We start from the raw sequence: 18,007 nt of genomic DNA, 5'->3' as shown, positions 1-18,007 counted from the left end.
AAATCCCACGAGAGCAAATATAATTAAGTAAATGTTCTACATAAAGCAATTTGTTTTTCATTATAAAATGCCAATTTGAAAACAGTAAATTTTTATTTCAGCAGCTTTATAGTCACACCGACGATGAATGGATGCCTCATTTAAAAGTGGTAGCAATTTACTAATTAATTGATTGCATTAAAGAGTTTACAAGGTTGTTTGCTGCTGTTCCTGACAACTGCTGGTCTTTCGTGCAGGGTCTTTGAAAGTAAAAATACACTGCTACTTATAGGATGTGTGTTTGCACCAAATAAATTCAATCTAATCCAAGAACAGGGGGTTCTTTTCAGTGCAGAGAATATCAAATTTGGTACAAAATCCTAAAACCTAGGTATGACTTTTGATTCCCCAGGTCACTCCATCCTCCTTTTCTCACTACTAAAAACTTCTTTGACAGGCTGTGGACCTTAAGACTGAGATTCCAAATGGAAAACAGGCTCCCGAGGCAGTAGCTGCAAACGTTAGGAGATGTGCCCTCAGTTTCATGGATGTGGATACAAACACCATAGTCTCCATGTCCGATTTGCAATTGTCCTTCACCCCTGACCTTGGCCTCTGCATTTCTCTGTGGGAGCTGAACCCCATGCTCAGTTGAGCCCACGCTGCTAAAGACAAGCACAGAGCCAGCTTGGAGAAACCAAATTTTAAGCTGCTCATCAGTGGAGCATCTCAGACGGATCGAATCAGAATTTCCAGGAGCAAAAACCTTAGCAATCTGCATTTAACAAGCGGCTCAAGCTGATGTGTGAGCGCCCTGAGGGGCAGGACAGGACATCACGAAGCTGTGGCGGAAGGTTTCTTGCAAATGTCCACGAGGGAGGCCATTGGGTAACTGTGTTCTGACTAGATTCCCTCATCAGACCACAGCGTGAGACCGCACTGCTCTGAGTGGCGGTGTAGAGTGTACGTAGTCCTAGAACAGGACCTTATTAAAACTCTGTAGGCAGGTCTGAGATAAGAGGCAGGGACGTTGTTCTTCTTTGTGCACGTTGCTCTCTTGGGCTGGACTCTAAGTAATGCGGAGACTCTGGGGGTGCGCCTGGGTTAGGAGATGCGAGAAACTGTCTTTGACTAGGGCTGCCAGCCAAGGGCTGCAAAGAGACACCAGAAACAGCTGCTCCAGCTGCAGCCACAGCTGGCCGCCCAGAGTGAGTAACTCTGTATGTAAGCCCCTTCATGGTCCCCTGCAAACCTGCGGCGAGATCTAAATCACACCAGCCTGGTCTCAGCTCTGCTTTAGGGGAAGAGCTGTGTCTCCTGGTGGCAATCAGGGAGCAGAGCCCAGGGGCGCAGCTGGTGGGTGCCAACAGCTGTAAACAGCCCCGTGAGAGAAGACAAACCTCCAGAGACGAGTTGGAAGTGGAGGTCCAGGAGTTCCTCCATCCTCGAGAGCGCCGTCTTCCGACAAACTTGGGGTGTGAATGTAATAAGAGAAAAAGGGAAAGAGCTAGAAAAAAACTAAGGCGGGGGGAGGGGGTAAAACCGTGAATTAGAAGACTTGTGTGGCCATCTAAACACTCCCTCCTCAAGAAGGGATGATCCGAAACCACTGAGAGTAAGTGAGAGCTCACCTTCCACAAAGAACTTCCAGAAGGGGCCTGGCCCGGTGGTGCAGCGGTTAAGCACACAGGTTCCGCTTCGGCGGCCCAGGGTTCGCCAGTTCAGATCCCAGGTAGGGACATGGCACCCTTTGTTACGCCATGCTGTGGTAGGCATCCCACATATAAAGTAGAGGAAGATGGGCATGGGTGTTAGCTCAGGGCCAGTCTTCCTCAGCAAAAAGAGGAGGATTGGCCCAAGATGTTGTTAGCTCAGGGCTAATCTTCCTCAAAAAAAAAAAAAAAAAAACAACTTCCAGAAGGAAAGGAAGGAGAAAGGTTGAGAGAGAGTTAGCAGAGCGAATGGAATTAACTACAGTGAAAATGGAGAACAGAACAGCACATGAAGCACCAACTTCCTGCCAGTGAGGAACCACACACGAGCACCTATGTCAAAGGGGTCTGTGAGCTTCACTCAAGCGTGGCCCCTCCTACAGCATGAGCTGGAAGGGTGATTTTCCTCCCCAAACACCAAGGGTGTAAATAACTGCAGCTGAACAGAGGTGATCTTAAACAAAACTATTATACCAAGTAGTTTAGCTGTTGCCAGAGGAAGAGAAGGGAGAAAGTAGTTACGGGGTCCTGAATCCTAAGTGGGCTAACCAGAAAGGACCTCCTCTTGGGCGGACGATGAAAGGACAAGGCCCCGACGGGGTAGCTGGGAATACAGATGGAGAAGGTGATACAGGTGCTCCGTCCCACCCATCCTCTTAAGTAAACGATTGCAGCAACTCCCTAAATAATCTCTTTGCTTGCTTCTCCTCCCTGCAGCCTCCCTCCCCAAGCCATTCGTCCTGCCTGCTGGAGCTGCTTTTCTTATTCACAAATCTGACCATATCGCTCTCCATGCTAAACACTCCCCACTGCCCTCAGGATGGTGGTCTGAACGCCTCCGCGCAGCACTTGAGGCCCTCTGCAGTCCTGCTCCAGCCCCACAGCCCTCTCTCCCTCCCCGTCTCTCACTGGCAGAATGACTTGTGTCTTTCTCAGCTAACATGGCACCTACAACAGCAAGAAAGTGTACGGCAGCTCGGCCAACAGCAGCAGCACGCCCCGAGCTGTCAATGGCCTCATGGGCAACAGGGCCTAGTCGTGAACCACAGCTGACGACAGGAGACTACAGCATCCACAGCTCAACAGAAGGCAGACCGAGAGGCAGGCACTGGACAGTGGCATTTGGCTCAGCTCTAGCCATTGGCTCTGTGGCAGCCCCGGGAAGGTGCCTCACAGACCTCCACCTCCAGGGTGCGTAATTCTCCAAGGACCCCAGCTACTGCACTTGGAAATATGGCACCACCAAGGCCACACTTCCCACCCACTGCTCCCAGGCAATGACTGAGCATGGCAGGGATGCCAAGGCAGGTCCCTGCGTCGGCTGGCTGTTGGCTTTGGTTCTGAGAGTCCTCAGCATCCTTGCTGACCCTTCTTTTGCCTGCACGGCAGTCCAGGACAGTACCACCCTGCCTTGCCTCCCTCCCTCCTTCACACTGGCATCACGTCTGACAGCTCTCCCCCCCATTTCTCACACCTTGGCAGCACCCCTAGTGAAATCCTTGCATGTTAATCCCATCTCCGTGTCTGCTTTCCCCAGGACCCAGAGGAGCACAGCTCTCAAGTAAGGAGGACAACAGTTGTGTATTTGGAACCTGGGGTTCTCGGCCCCTCATTCTTACATGTGTGGAGAGCTTCCTGTGCACCTGGCACTGTCAGGCATGGGGAACGTGAGGGCACTGCTCCCAAGAGGGAGCCAGTGGGGGAAAGGAGCCAAAGCCAGGTCAGAATCCACCAGTCTGACCAGAAGCTTGGGCACTGCCAAGGACCTAGAACGGCTCCACCTCAGACCCTAACGGAAGGAAGATGAAAACCATTCCTGATACTGCCCCCTCTGGGAAATGCTCTGCACCTTTAGTGGACTGGTGCGTATGTGGAGAACGCCTAGCCAGTTTGATGGACAAGACCCACAGGTAAGGAAGATACAGGTAAGGCGGAAGAGGAGGCTGAAGGATTAGAAACCATATAGGACATAGGTCCCAGCGTAAACCCGGATGTAAAATCAAGCTGAACAATCGAAAGTTTGCCTGTAACAGGCCTTCATCGTGAAAACCCCTAAAGTCACTATCGGTCAGGTGCTCTTGTCGAAGTTTTTTTTTAATCAATTTAGACTTGTAATGAAAATGAATCCTGTGGGATGAGAAAATGGTGTTAACCATCAGTGTCGCCTAATCGTGGCTAACGAGGTTTCTCATGCTTGTACTTGACTGAGGATTAGGATGCTGACGGCAAATTTATGAAATGAAGTCGTTTAATAATGCACCCAGCCTCACCCCGCAAAGCTCCGCTCTGTGGTTCGTAGCGGGTGTCATTTAACCAAGAGCATCAAGCTGACGGGCCTCCAGAATCAGGCTAATCCGCCTTTTCATTGTGACCTGGGGGATGTGACGGTCGGAAGACAAGTTGGATCAGATGAGTGACAGCAGAAGGATCTCTTTATCCCGCCAAGCAAAGCACGGGCCCTAAAAGTGGTGAAATCTCCAGATCTGTCACTAGCTAGTTGAACACCCCCAAAGAGCTTTTACAAAGCCAGACCGGTAAGGGAGCTGACAGAGAAAAGCGGGGGGCTTAGGGCAGCCTCATCAAGCAGACTCTGTGTTGCAGTGCAGTTGGCTCAACCAGATGTTGGAAGCCAAAGGAATTTTTAAAGGTCTTCTAGTTGGGGGGTTATTGCTAACAGAGCTGGCTCTAGGCAAGCCGTGAACGAGGCAGCTTGCTCTCTGCAGCTGCCTCCCTTCCCTTTTCTCGTCCTGAGATGCACTCCCCCATCTCTCTTCTCACATTCTGATTCCAGGACCTGGAAAGGAGGAGGGGAGGAAACGGTAGCTGTTAAATGTCCCATCTCGTCCTCCTCCCCCCATCACCACAGACCCACCACAGTGGGGGCTCGACGGTCAATTTCTAGGAACAGGAGCATCTGGATTGAACTTGACCCCTGTCCTGTGCCTTAACCCCCCTCTGACATCTCCAAACACTTCGTGCAGGTCTGCTCCCCTTGGGCTTTGTCACTGTGCGTGGGAGGAACGAAGGGAGAAGGGTGGTTTCCAGCAGAGGGTGAAGCCGGTGAGTAAGAAGCGAAGGCAGTCCCAGGCGATAGCGTGAAGGCGAGGAGAGAAGGTGAGGACGAAGGGTGAGCCACGGGTCAACGCGGGGGTGGAGGAAGGTGACCTCTAATAAACATCTAAGATGTGCAAAGGAGGGGGCTTGGGTAACATACATCCACCAAGTTTTCTATGTGTTTTTTTTTTTTTTAATTTAATGCTGTAGTGTTCACAATCAAAATGAGGGTTGGTTTGTGATGTTAGGCGTACCTGAAGGATGGCACCTTCCTTACACTTCGGTTTATACCTTCCAAAAACATCTGGCCTTCCCGGATATCTGCAGTACAGTTTCTAAGGACCATAATGTTTGCTAATAATCCAAAGCATAAAAATTAGGACAAGCTGATGCTAGAGCAAAGTCTGCTAAGGATTTCATCTTAAAAGTGGAAAGGTTTACCATGAAAAAAAAAAGTGGAACAGGCTGAAAGTAAACACAGCCTCAAACAAAGGACCAAGGCTCAGAGAGGTTAAGAGTCTCATCAAAGGTCACACAGCCGAGAAGAGTTCCCAGGAGCCAGGTCTCCGCTCAACAAGTGCTAAATTCTTTCCACCATAATCCGGCCTGAGGGGGTGTCCTTGCCTGTCCTCTGAAAAAAAATGACTCGCTTTTCAAGTTCTCGATATTTGAGACTAGAACTTGTGTAGGACAGTAAAGCCTTGTTTAATATTTTTTTAACTAAATAGTCTTCTCCCAGGAGTCTGTTCTGTCCTCTCTCCTGCCCCTCCCATCTCCATCCACGACTCAAGCCTCTGGATTTATTTAGTCGTGGTTGGAGTGAGGAGAGACGAGAGGAGATGGTATAAGAGCATCGCTAATAAGCATGCGCTGGCTGGCTGCTAAATCCTTTTCAAGAACTGAAGCTTTTGCTGTCTCACCGCTTTTCAGTCAAATTACAGGGGCCGATGTCTCAGATGATTAGATCTGTGATGAAACTGGTTACAGAAGCTATTTCAGAACGACCAGTGGGCCCCACTTAAATCAGAACACGAAACCCTGCCCAAGAGACTCTATCTGAAACTATTTCGACTCGTTACGGTCTTCTGCACATGTCAATATTCTGTCCTTCACAAAGGTGATCAATAACTAAAGAGAAAAAAGCAAACCTTGGCGAAGAAATATATTTGGCAACCTTTGGCTGGATAAGACGCAGCTTCAGTTCTGCAGACTTCGGTGGTATTTGTTGGCCCTAACGAGTTGGGCTTGGTTCTATGCATAAGCTGCCCTCTGAACTACTTTCATTCTCTAACTGTGTTTACCGTTGAAATTGAATTTTTTCGTTCCCAAGCGTACCAAGGATGCTATTGTGGACAATCCAAGCTCACGCAGCATCGAGGGGAGTTACGATTTGATAACAATCTGATTTAGTTTGATTATCAGAGGACATCAAATCCCTTCTTTTAGTCCCAACCATTTTCGGGTCTGAGAGGTCCCCAGGAGCTCTGAAAATCAATCATGTTAACTGGACAATAGCCAAACTCCCAACACCGTGTGTGCTGCTGAGACCTCGCCTAATTGTTGTTAACAGGCGTGAACGATTACAAATGAGTTGCCACGTGCTTCAGAATTAATTCATACCTTACTCTACGCAGAATTTTCCAGAGCAAACTTTGCATGCTATGACGTTGATCACAACAACAAAAGAAAATAATTGGGTGGGATGGCGTTTTCCTCCGTTGTGATGGATGCTAAAACAGGTACAGTATTTAGAACACGGTGAGGAACTCTCTCCATAATCCTGGGACAGCGCTTGCTCCCGTCTCTGTACCCCACAGTGCTCCCAATCATCAGCCCAGGGAGAGAAACAGATTCAAAGACAACACCATCTCACTCACTTTTGGCAAGTGGGATCACTCTTTCCACTCGAACCGTTAATAACCCCTGAAGGAGTTTTGTCTCCTGCCCTGAATTCACTGCAGTTGGGTGCAATGAAGAGTTTAGGAAATAATAAGTAAGCGCCTTGAATACCATGTGCGAGAGGCAACAACATCCTGGAGAGGAATGAGCTGGCTGGCTCCAAGGCTGTGAGAAATATTCCCCCTCTCCAGCTGCACGTGAATTGCTAGAAACAGAGACATCTTGAGAAATAGGAAATAAGTTAACAAACGTGGGTGTGCTTTGTCAATGAGAAAGCACCTAAATGCTTGTTGTCATGGTTACTTTGATAAACGTAAATGCAAAATTCTAAAATGCTCCTTTGTGACGAACGAGACAGTCACTCAGAGGAGCCCCGAGAACTGAGAACTCTGTCCTCTACCCGCTCAGGTACAGTCCTTCCTAGGGAAGGCCTCAGACTGTGGCACAGTCATTTTCTTGTCCTTTGGACTTCCCCAGTGGGCTGAACCTGATGCTTTGCGGGGCTCCCTGTGGCTGAGCGAGCCAAGAATAGAGGAAAGGTGGCATCCTCAAGCATACATACGGCAGAGGAAAATTCCCCTGCTTCTTATATGTGACCAGTAAGAGAGTGGTGGGAATATGCTAATGGTGTGCTGGCGGATGTTTAAGAACTTCTCTCTGGGGAAAAAAAAAGTGTGCACATGTGGCTAGACTACATATATAAATTTAATAAAAATTTTACTGATATAAAGGATGTCTAGCACTCAATCATCAATAATAAATTATACAAAACTCTTTATTATAAATTCCATATAGCCAATGGAGTCACACAATGGTGAGTTTTGCAGATTCTTGTATGGATATGGTTGCAACTGACAAACGAGTATAGTTACCCCGTGAATGTTGGTTGATATTTTCCTTTACACTAACAAGTAGAAAGCAAGGCAAAGAATGAAGACGTGTGTCAGAACTAGACTTGTTCATCCACAACACGAGTGACCTCCTTGCTGAGTCAGATGATAGTTTCAAATACTAAGAGAATTTCCTGAATTTTCTGTACTATTCTCAATGTAACAGGTAGAGACATGACACTCTTTTTAAGTTTAAATATGCATTATTCACATTTTCTCTGTTACTTTCTTAAGTCTAGGCGATTCCACAAAACAAAAAACCAAGCCCTGATTTGTATCATTTGCAGATTTCCAGGGTGTAAATACTCCCACCATGGCTGATTCCAAGCTACCAACATAGCGTCATGGATGGCAGTTGGGAAGAAACACAAAATAGCACACCATGATACAATATCTCCACCACACTGATAAAATAGGTATAAATAACCTCAAGATCACAGATAGCAGGAAAATGTAAAGTAAACAGGAAGTGATGAGTTTTGAGTATTTACTCCTTTTTAATAGAATTTATTTAATTGTAAGCTTATATAATTTTTAATAATGGCCGTGTTTAACAACTGGCTCACAAAATTCCCGAAAATTTGATGACCAGATGGTATGCTAAAAAAGCCGGTATGAGCGAGCTCCAGTACACCTCTGGAGCGTGCCCAATAACACACCTGTGGGGACTGGACTTTTTGAGGAGCTGAGCATTTGAGGCATTCTTGGACAAGGGTTTTAGGTCTTAGGGAAGTTGTCCACTGTGAAATAATAGAAAATACATATTGGTCTCTGCCCCCCAGTTCCTGGCACAGAGCTCCTAAAACCCTTGGGATTCCCTAAGTGATAAGAGAACTAGGAGCATCTTTTGTTCTAACATTTGTCTTTGACCCCAGTTCCTGACACAGGGCTCCTGAAACCTTGTAATTTCATGGGTGATAGGAGTGTCTTTTGTTCTAATGAGGTGACTCTTGGTGGGCTTTTGAATAGCTCCTAGTTGGGGGTTGGTCACCAGAAACACTGAGCCATAGTTAGAAGCTTGGAACTTTCAGCCCCACCCCCTATCCTCCAGGAAGGGGAGAGGGGCTGAAGATTGAGTTCATGATTGATCATTCCTATACAATGAAGCCTCTATAAAAATCCCAATAGTATAGAGTTTGGTGATCACACCCACGTGTCAGGAGGGTGGCACACTCCACGGGGACAGATGCTCCTGCGCTTGGACTGTTCCAGACCCCACCCTACGTACCTCTTCATCCAGCTATTCATCTGTACCCTTTATTATATAATAAACTAGTAAGTCTGTTTTCTTGAGTTCTGTGAGCTGTTCTGGCAAATGAGCAAATCCAAGGAGGGGCGTGCTGGGAACCTCCAAGGAGGACAGAAGCTGTGGGTACCCTGGAGACCTGCCACTTGAGACTGGCGTCTGAAGTCGGGGGCAGTCTTGTGGCACTGGGCCCTGAATCTCTGGGCTGCACAATAACTCCAATTACTATCAGAACTGAGCTGAATTGTAGGACGCCCAGCTGGTGTCACAGAATTGCTTGGTGCGTGGAAAACCCACACACCACACGTCTGGTGTCAGAAGTGTTGCGAGAGTAAAGGAGAAACAGGAAGAGTGTGGTCTTTCCTTTATACTTATTTTTTGGCCCAATTACTTGAAATGGTGGTTAAAGCGTGGAGAAATCCTTCTGAGCTACTGACCAAGCTTCTGGACATCTTTCAAGTTTCTTCCGAACAGGGGGTGCTAATCCTCATGTATGATCTTTCTAGTCCAACAATTACATCTAAACAACTGTTCTGTTCTGAATCCTACTCATCTGAGGGGTGTGGTTACCGAGCCTGGCCCGACCCTCTCTAACACACAGCCTGAGCCCACGCTCCCGTCAGCTTGGCTCCACCAGGAAGCAACAGTCAGCTGGTCCACCACTGGATGATGGGGAGGTGGGAGGATACCTGAATAATTTCATGATATCATTCAGGGGACACTCGACCTAGAAGAGGAGGCAAGAAGATAAAGATTCCTGGACCATGTTGGACAGCTTTGGTCGGACTCACTGCAATACTCTGCCTGCCTGAGAAGGAAGGAGAGGGTGAGCAGTCACACAGGATGTACCCAGACCCTTAACTCAGGGTTTGACAGAATCTAGCTACTACCCGTCCGCCTCCATGGTTTAGGAAAAAGGTGAACATCAAAATTACCCTAAGTCAGAAGGAGTCTTATCTGATGGACTTGCAGATGGCCTGGCTCTGCCCTAAGGCCCGAGTCACCCTTGGGTCAGGAAAGCATGGGAGCAGAGGGCCAGTCTCACACACAGCTTAAGAAATCATGACAATGTTTCCTACAACTTCAAAAACTGATCCACATCTAAACACCCAACAAGAGGGAAGTAATAATCATCAGGAAAAGTTTGCTAAGTGGAAGGCTCTAGAGCCAGAGCAATCAGGGTTAAAATCCCCGCTCTCCCACTTACTAGCTGTGTGACCTTAGGGGAGTTACTTGACACCTCTGAGCCTCCATTTCCTCATTAGTAACATGGGGATAATCATTTTACCTACATTTTAAGGTTGTCTGAGGATTAAATATTTTATTTACCTAAAGCAATCAGCACATAGTAAATATCCAATATATTAGCTTTTTTAAAAAAAGTAACAAGAGGAAGCATGTATAGTTAGGGGGAAAAAAGCACAAAATACAATTTGACATATATTTCTGCAGTATATTAGAAAAAACGGCCACAATATTTTGTAACTCCTCTCATGAAGACATAGAGTCCATTTCTCCACCTCTCAAATATGGGCTTGGCATGTCACTGGCTTTGGTTGAGGGACTATTAGCAAATGTGACACAAACAAAGGCTTGGTAAGCACTTGCACAGTATTTGATAATTACTTCCCCTCTTGCTGACGGGACCTCTCCTGCCATCATGCTCGCTGCCTACTGGCTAAGGAGAGATGTGGCCATCATCCCTGTGTCATCATACCAAGTGTCAGACCTGTGAGTGAAGCCATCCTAGACTATTCATTCCCAGCTGAGAGCAGAAGGACCACCTGGCCGACCCACAGAGTCAGGAGCAAATCAAATGCTTGCTGTTTTAAGTTACTAAACGTGGGGGCTGTTTGTTATGCAGCAAAAGCTAACTGATACTGTTCTGATTACAGCTATGTAAAAATATGCATGCATTTAAACGAGATCTAGGGGACACTGAGATAATAGTTTAGTATAATAGTTGCCAATATGTTAGGGTGGTGTTAATAATAATAATGAGTAATTTTTTTCCTAATTCTTTTTTTTTTTAAAGCTTGGCACCTGAGCTAACATCTGTTGGCAATCTTCTTTTTTTTTTTCTTCTTCTCTCCAAAGCCCCCCAGTACATAGTTGTATATTCTAGTTGTGAGCGCCTCTGGTTGTGCCATGTGGGACGCCACCTCAGCGTGGCCTGATGAGCGGTGCCATGTCCATGCCCAGGATCCGAACCAGCAAAACCCTGGGCCACCAAAGCAGAGTGTGCAAACTTAACCACTCGGCCACAGGACCAGACCCAGTGAGTAATTTTTTTTTAACTCTCTTCTTATATTGTGATAAATTTGTTCATACAATTTTTTTAATTAAATTTAAAAAGAGTCACTTAAAACTGTAGAGTCATCCTCTGCCCAGAGTCGAAGCTCCAAGGAGACAGGAAGATGTAAAGACTTCCCACGTGTACCCTCCTGAATCTGAAGAGGAGGGCCAGTCTGGCCAAATTGTTTCCATTACTTCGAACAACCCCATATCAAAGTCAGGATTCATGGATTTTCCCAAAGTTACATTATCATTTCAATTAAACATATGGCTGAGGAATCTAATAAGAAGGCTAGAGTGATGACCACAGAATCAATAACATCTCCCTGGGCTTATCGATTTAGCATTCTCCATGCAATAGAACTGATTTATGCCTTCAGATTTATTTTGATAACTCAATGATAACTCCACTATTCCTGAATTAATGTCATCTTTTCTTCAGGCCAAAATTTTTTCTAGGCAAGGAAAAAATCTTACATCAAACCAAAGCGATTTTGCTAAGTAATTCCACGGCAAACAGGATGCCATAAATCAAAGAGAACCACATATTACTACAATTGTAAATCATCCTTGGCATGGAAAAATACAACAGCATTTATTTGTCAGAATTGTGATTGCATCCTACAGGGCCTCCTCCCTGTCAAAATTAATATCTTCCAATATAAACCCTATTCTCTGATATGCAGTTTCCTACACGCGATAGGCTGTTTTAAAACTACATTAATTTCTATCTCCCACATCTTAAGTTTCCAGAATGTGCGAGATGGGTAGGTCCCAATTCCTAACGAGAGTGATCTTACCGAATGAGATAAACCATCATCTTTGTGCAAGGTATACCCATCTCAGGCATCCACAATCAAGACAATTAGTCAACGCCATGTAAATAGGCATATTTGCAAATGCTCTTTGAAAGAAAACAGTATTTTCCAACCAGATGTATAAACCAGAAGGAAAGACAGGGAAATTTCTCAATAAAGGGATGTCAGAACAGGACAGTCCAGTCAATCCTTGGGTCCCACCAAGTCCAGCTCCCACATATCTCTGACGCCCACGCAGCTCTCTCTTTCTGGCCAGCCCCCGCGGGCTCCAGGGAAGCATGGCTGTGCGCTGGCCCCCAGCCGCAGCCTCCAGGCTTCTCGCCCCACCACCGCTCTTGCTTTTTCCAACTCACCCTCTTCATTGCCGCTAGAGGCATTGTTTTTTCAAAAATGCAAAGCTAGTCATGACCTTACCGCCTACGCCCTGCCCAAGGCTCTCAGCATGAAGACAAGCAAGTTCTCGAAAGGGCCCACAGCGCTGCCTGCCTCTCCCACCGCCGCTGCCCTGCCCCTGCGCTCCGCGCCTGTGGCTGGGCTTCTCTCAACACCCGCAACTCGGCCCTCAAGTCCCACCCCCCCCCTCCACGCGCTGGTCCCTCTGTCACCCGCTCTTTGCCAAGTTAGTCCTCACCATCCTGTAGCCCGGGGCTCAGATGCCGCTTCCCCGGGAAGTCCTCCTGAGGCGCTACCTGGATCAGACCCTAAGACACACTTCCGTCAGCATCAACACCTCTCCTTACCGCCCTTTGCGATTCTCTGGTTGGTTCTGTCTTCCCTGTTAGACTGTAGCTCCTTGAGGACGGGGACAACTTCTGCTTGCTCTCCCCCGGCCCTGCCGGAGCCTGGCACGCACTGGCGCTCAGCACACGTTTGACAATTCTTGACTGAGACGGGACAGACCAGCGGGTACCGGGAGCGAAGGGCGGGAGCACGCACTGGGGCGGGGCGGACGATTAAACCCCAGAACACACCACGGAGGGCGGGGCCAGGCCAGCCACCCACAAATGTCTCCGGGGACATCATGGTCATTGACCCGCCATCCTAATTAGCTAAACTATTCGTTTGCAAAGAACTTCAGACCAACATAAAAGTTGCAAAAATATTACAAATGAGCTCCTACGTAATCTTCATCTAGATTCACCCTTCACACCCTTTATTCGCCTAGTCCATCGTTAGTGCTTTGCCATATCTGCTTTATCTTTCCACATACAGGTGTGTGCTTATGTATGCACTATTATACATGTTCTGTACATGCAATCAGGACTCCGCATCCGCGGATACAGAACCCGCGGATATGGAGGGCCCCCCAAGGGACTTGAGCATCCGTGAATTTCGGTACTGGGGTGGAGGTCCTGGGACCAATCCCCCGCGAATAAAAGAGATGACTGTATATATTTTTTTTTTCTGAACCATTCAAAATAAGGTGCCAGCATCATGACCCTTCACCCCTAAATCCCTCAGCATGTATCTCCCAAGTCCAAGGACACTGTCTTCCGTAATCACAGTGGCAATTATCAAATTCAGGAAATTTATCGTTGATACAATATTATTATCTAATTACAATCCACCTTCAAATTTTACCTACTTAATTCGTGTATTTTGACATCTTAAACAATTACCCATTGAGGACAGCTAAAATCCTAGTCACCTGGGCGGAACCCTGTCTCCAAAGTTCTCCAGAGTGGCCATTTATGAAAACCCAGTCAGACCCCAAAGCTGGGAAAATTCCAGGGAAAATCAGACCCCTGGGTTTCCTCCAAACAGAAGAAAACCAACTCTGAGCACGATTCCAGGATCCGTTTGGCCTCTCAAATATCCTCCAGAGATGACCTCTTTGGGCTTAAGACACTTGAAACCCCGGCAAATCCATCATTAAGGTATTGCCAGGTAAGTCAGTAGCAGAACACCAGCTCCTTCCCAGGGGTTGGTCCCACCTCCCAGACTGGACAGAACGAGACATGGACACCGAGTTTAAAAGGGCAGGACAACGGCTGGTCGTGGGACAAGCACAGACAGCCAGGAGACACCTGGGAAATTAAATGGCCCAGGGGACGCAGTCCACACTCGAAAGAGCAATTTAAACTATTTATGATCGCTGATGGGCCCTGCATTAGTTCTAACTTCCTAAGGAAAAGATCTTGAAATTATCGCAAAGAGAGAACTGAACATGGCTGCTCGGTGCTCACCGGAGGTCACGGAGGAGAATGAGCTATTAGTCTGTATTAAGGAGGTGCGAACACCATGGTAATGGTGTGCTAGTGTGTAATACAAATGTGGGCGGCTTGACCTTGACTGCCTTTCGGTTCTGGGCTCTTCATCTCAAAAGGAAAGAGAAGAGGCCACAGGAGGGCCACGGGATCATCAGAGCGTTGGCGAGGGCTCCAAACCTCTAACTTAGGGAACATTTAATTATACAGTCAGCTCATTAGGGAGAAGAAAGGAGAAAACGGACAGAGGCGTGGACATGGAAAGAAACACATTCGGAGGTGACTGAGCGAGGCCCCAGAGGTTTTAAATCAGGCTTTTATAAAACATCCGTGGATCAACAAATTCTTCTGAGGAAATAAAAGGCCAACTCGGCCAAGCAGCTCAAAACACCTACGTAAGTATGTGCCTGTTTGGAATGGATGAAAAAAATTTACATTTGTTTTAATCTATAAATTAACCATTTGTGAACTGTGCTTTACCTGTAAAACTGGATAGAGTAGAGTCCCGAATCCAGTCATTTATGGCTGCCAGAAAAATAGCCATCAGCTAGAAAGGGGGGATGGAATACTCACGTCAATGCCGGTTCCAGGCTGTTGCGGGTTTTCATAGCATGGGCCAGCTAAGAATGATTTGCACATTTTAAAATGGCTGGAAAAAATCAAAAGAGGAGCAATATTTCATGACACACGGGAATGACAGGCAATTCGATTTTTTGTCTTCGGGAAGCCTTGTTGGAGCACATTAATTTCTGTATTGCCAACAGCTGCTTAGGCACACTAACAGCAGAACCGAGTAGCTGTGACGGACACTGTCAGGCCCGCAAGTCTAAAATACTTACTTTCCGACCCTTTTCAGGAAAACTCTGCCTACCCCTGCTCCAGCGTGTTGTGAGTGGCAAATATTTTCAGTGTGGCCACGGCCCTGGACAGTCCTCAGGGTCCTACGATGTCTGGTGTGCAGCTGGAGGACCAGTCATGTCTATTACCAGGGTCCTGGGCCTGGGCCGGTGGGGCGGGGGGGGGAGCGGGGGTGGGGGGGCAGGTAGCAGGTGGAGATGCTCAAAGGATTCAAGGTAAAAGGACCAAAGGGAGCTCCAGCAAAGAGGACCCCCCACCACAGCAGACCCCAATCAGGGCTGGCCAGCCGCCTGCTGGACTCCCATAGAGGCCCCCTAACCGGCTGGAGTCAGTTGCTCAGATCCCTTGACGTCACAGCAGCACTGGGAGAGCACAAAAAGGCTGTTTGTGCCCCAGACCCTGTAGAATGCCTTATTTGTCATGCCCAGGAGTGTAAGCCACATCTCAATTTTACAGAAAGTTTTTGAAAAAAAATACATAAATTGTGGGGGGAAATATTATTTTATTCATATAAATATAGTATACAATATTGTGATTCCACAAAAAATAACACATTTTTGATATGCAGTCATGGTCTATGGTTTCCTCAAAAAAAGACTGAAATCACAGAGGTGAAAGGGCATTATGCAAATTCTACAGGTAACCCTGACGAGTCACCTTGCTGTGCTCTGTCAGATGACGCTCTGCTGCTGTTCACAGGCTTCTCAGGGCCAGTTTTTTCAGAAGTTTCTTCCTAGTCTGGAAGCTCCGCCGAAACCTGTCCACCATGGGTGACCCTGCTGGTATTTGAAATATGGGTGGCATAGCTTTCAGCATCATCACAGCAACACGGAGCTGCCACAGTATGATGACTGACAGATGGGTGGTTTGTTTCCCTGACCCAGAAACGAACCCCAGGCCACAGCAGTGAGAGACCTGAATCTTAAACCACTGGACCACCAGGGCTGGTTGTTTTTTGATCAGAAGAGCATCTGAAACTTCCACCTTCGCTGAGATGTGTGTTGCCAAGCTCTGCCACTAGGGAGCAGCATGACCCGTTATTTTACCTCCTTTTTCCAGCTTTCCAAGTATTCCTAAAACCTTGTTAGACTCAAAGGAAAATTTGTACATATAATATTATATATTGTATGTATTATATGTAATATGTTATATAACATAATATGCATTATATAAAATATAATCAAATGGTATATTGCATATATAATTTGGGAGAAAGTGGAGGATGTATCCAGTACACAGATCAATAAGGTAAGTCCCCCAGGAGCACAAAGAATTCAGTTGGAATTCACATATTCGTGTTAAATGAAGGAGAACAGGGTTGTTTCATGTTAAGGGAGGAATAGGTATATGAGAGCCTTCCAACCAGAATGCTCCGTAAAAGGCTTGGACCATCTAAAAGCCTGAGTGGCCACTGACGGGGTCGTGAAAGGAAAGGAAAGGCAGGGCAGAGTCATGGGATGTGCAGAGTCAGAAGCCAAGAAATCTAAGAGACGCAAAATCTAAATCAGAACCAAGAGAGCATGACACCCAAAATCAGAGGCCAGAGGACGCACGAGAGAACCCCGGGGTCTTCGAGTGAGTTCCAGCTGCAGGCAAAGTCAGGTCAAGAGCCCAGGGTTATAAACAGCAGCAAATGGATGCTCCAGATAGCTCAGGAGGTCACATATTTAAAATCTCAAAAATGTGTCTTTAAGTCCATTTCCAAAATAAGACTAGGGGGAGTGGCAGAAAGGAGATTAAAATTCCAGCCTGTTCAGACATTCTGAAACATAAAATTCAGAATGTTTTGGGGCAACTAATCCAGGAAACATCTCAGTCAGCTTCTGATATCTGCCTCTGGGGTGAGGACAGGAGGCACTGGAAATGAAGAGCTTTCCCAAATCCTGAAATCGGGCATGAGGGACAGATCCCGGTGTGCGCGTGAACATCCTGGGCAGCCGGCAGGACTAAAGTCACCTTCTGCCCAGTCCACGAACAGGAAACGTCTGCACGGTGCTTTTTCCATGAGTTGTTTCATTTAAGCCCCAAAAAGACCTCTGGGTAGGTGTTAATGTCATACCCATTGTGCAGACGCAGAAACAGACTCAGCGAGCTGAAGTCACTTGCCCAAGGTCACAATAGCGAATGACGATGCCACCACTTAAAACTGAAAACCCCTCTCACTCCAGAATTGTCTACTCTTTCTGCTACTAGGACTATTTCTCCAAGAGCCGAGAAGTGGGTGAGAAGGCAAGCTACAACAAGAGTAAAAGGTTAGCATATACTAAAAAAGAAACCAACATAAACGATGGGTTTTCTCCAAAGTCTGATCAGGAGCCTGAGGTCATGGAGAGAAAAAGAATAGGCTCACGGGAGAGAAAAGGATGGGATTCAGAAGGCAGGAGGAAGGGAGAAGAGGGTCCTGGACTCAGAGTGTCACTCTACAGCAGGGATGGGGCGCCCCTGCATTTGGTGGCCGAACGTTCTCGGGGAGCCTTGATTGGACAACTGGAACCAGGAAAAGTGTTGTGGACACAATGGGAGCTCAGTAAATATTGGGGAGTGAAAGCTGGCAGAAGGTAGGTTTCTCCACTGGTTTGATGGCAAAGGATTGCAGTGGAGATTGGGGTTCCGGGGACTAAACAGAAACAATGAAATTCAGAGCATCCACCTTAGGTTTCTCTCCTGATCTGCACAAAGCTCCATCTTTGCCTAGGAGAGTCTCTGCCCTGAGATTTCTAGCTGCGCAGAGAATAAGCGGTTCTGTTTCTGCTGTGGATGCCTCAGTGGAGGGAGGGGCTACAGGTAATCCTGGAGGCCAGGCCCGGGGGCGGGATTCCTCAAGGCTCCCCGGGAGATGAGCGGTGACAGAGGCCACCGTCCAGCAAGCTGGCTGAGGTGGAATGCTGGATGCCACGCTTCCCCAGCCATATTTGGTCCTGTTTCAGCCCCGAGATCATGAAACCAGCCTGGGATTGGCTGCTTTTCTCATCCTTCCTGGTACTCTGTTTGCTTCAATGTGAGAGAGAATGAGAGAGAAAGAGACACGTGTCTTTAACAGTAAGAAAAT

At 47.1% G+C, this 18,007-nt stretch overlaps 1 long non-coding RNA gene across 1 annotated transcript in view; it reads right to left on the bottom strand.

The window, feature by feature from the left end:
* LOC139083239 (uncharacterized) overlaps positions 1-12,804 on the bottom strand; it is a 93,016-nt gene extending 80,212 nt beyond the window's left edge. Inside the window, exon 1 of the long non-coding RNA XR_011539796.1 lies at positions 12,634-12,804. This is a non-coding gene — a long non-coding RNA (uncharacterized lncRNA). The remainder of the gene's footprint in view (positions 1-12,633) is intronic.
* Between the last annotated feature and the right edge of the window lie 5,203 nt (positions 12,805-18,007).

Source organism: Equus przewalskii, chromosome 5 (assembly GCF_037783145.1).
Source record: "Equus przewalskii isolate Varuska chromosome 5, EquPr2, whole genome shotgun sequence".
NCBI lineage: Eukaryota > Metazoa > Chordata > Mammalia > Perissodactyla > Equidae > Equus > Equus przewalskii.
The sequence above is the reverse complement of the archived record's forward strand: the minus strand, read 5'-3'. Positions and strand labels throughout refer to the sequence as shown.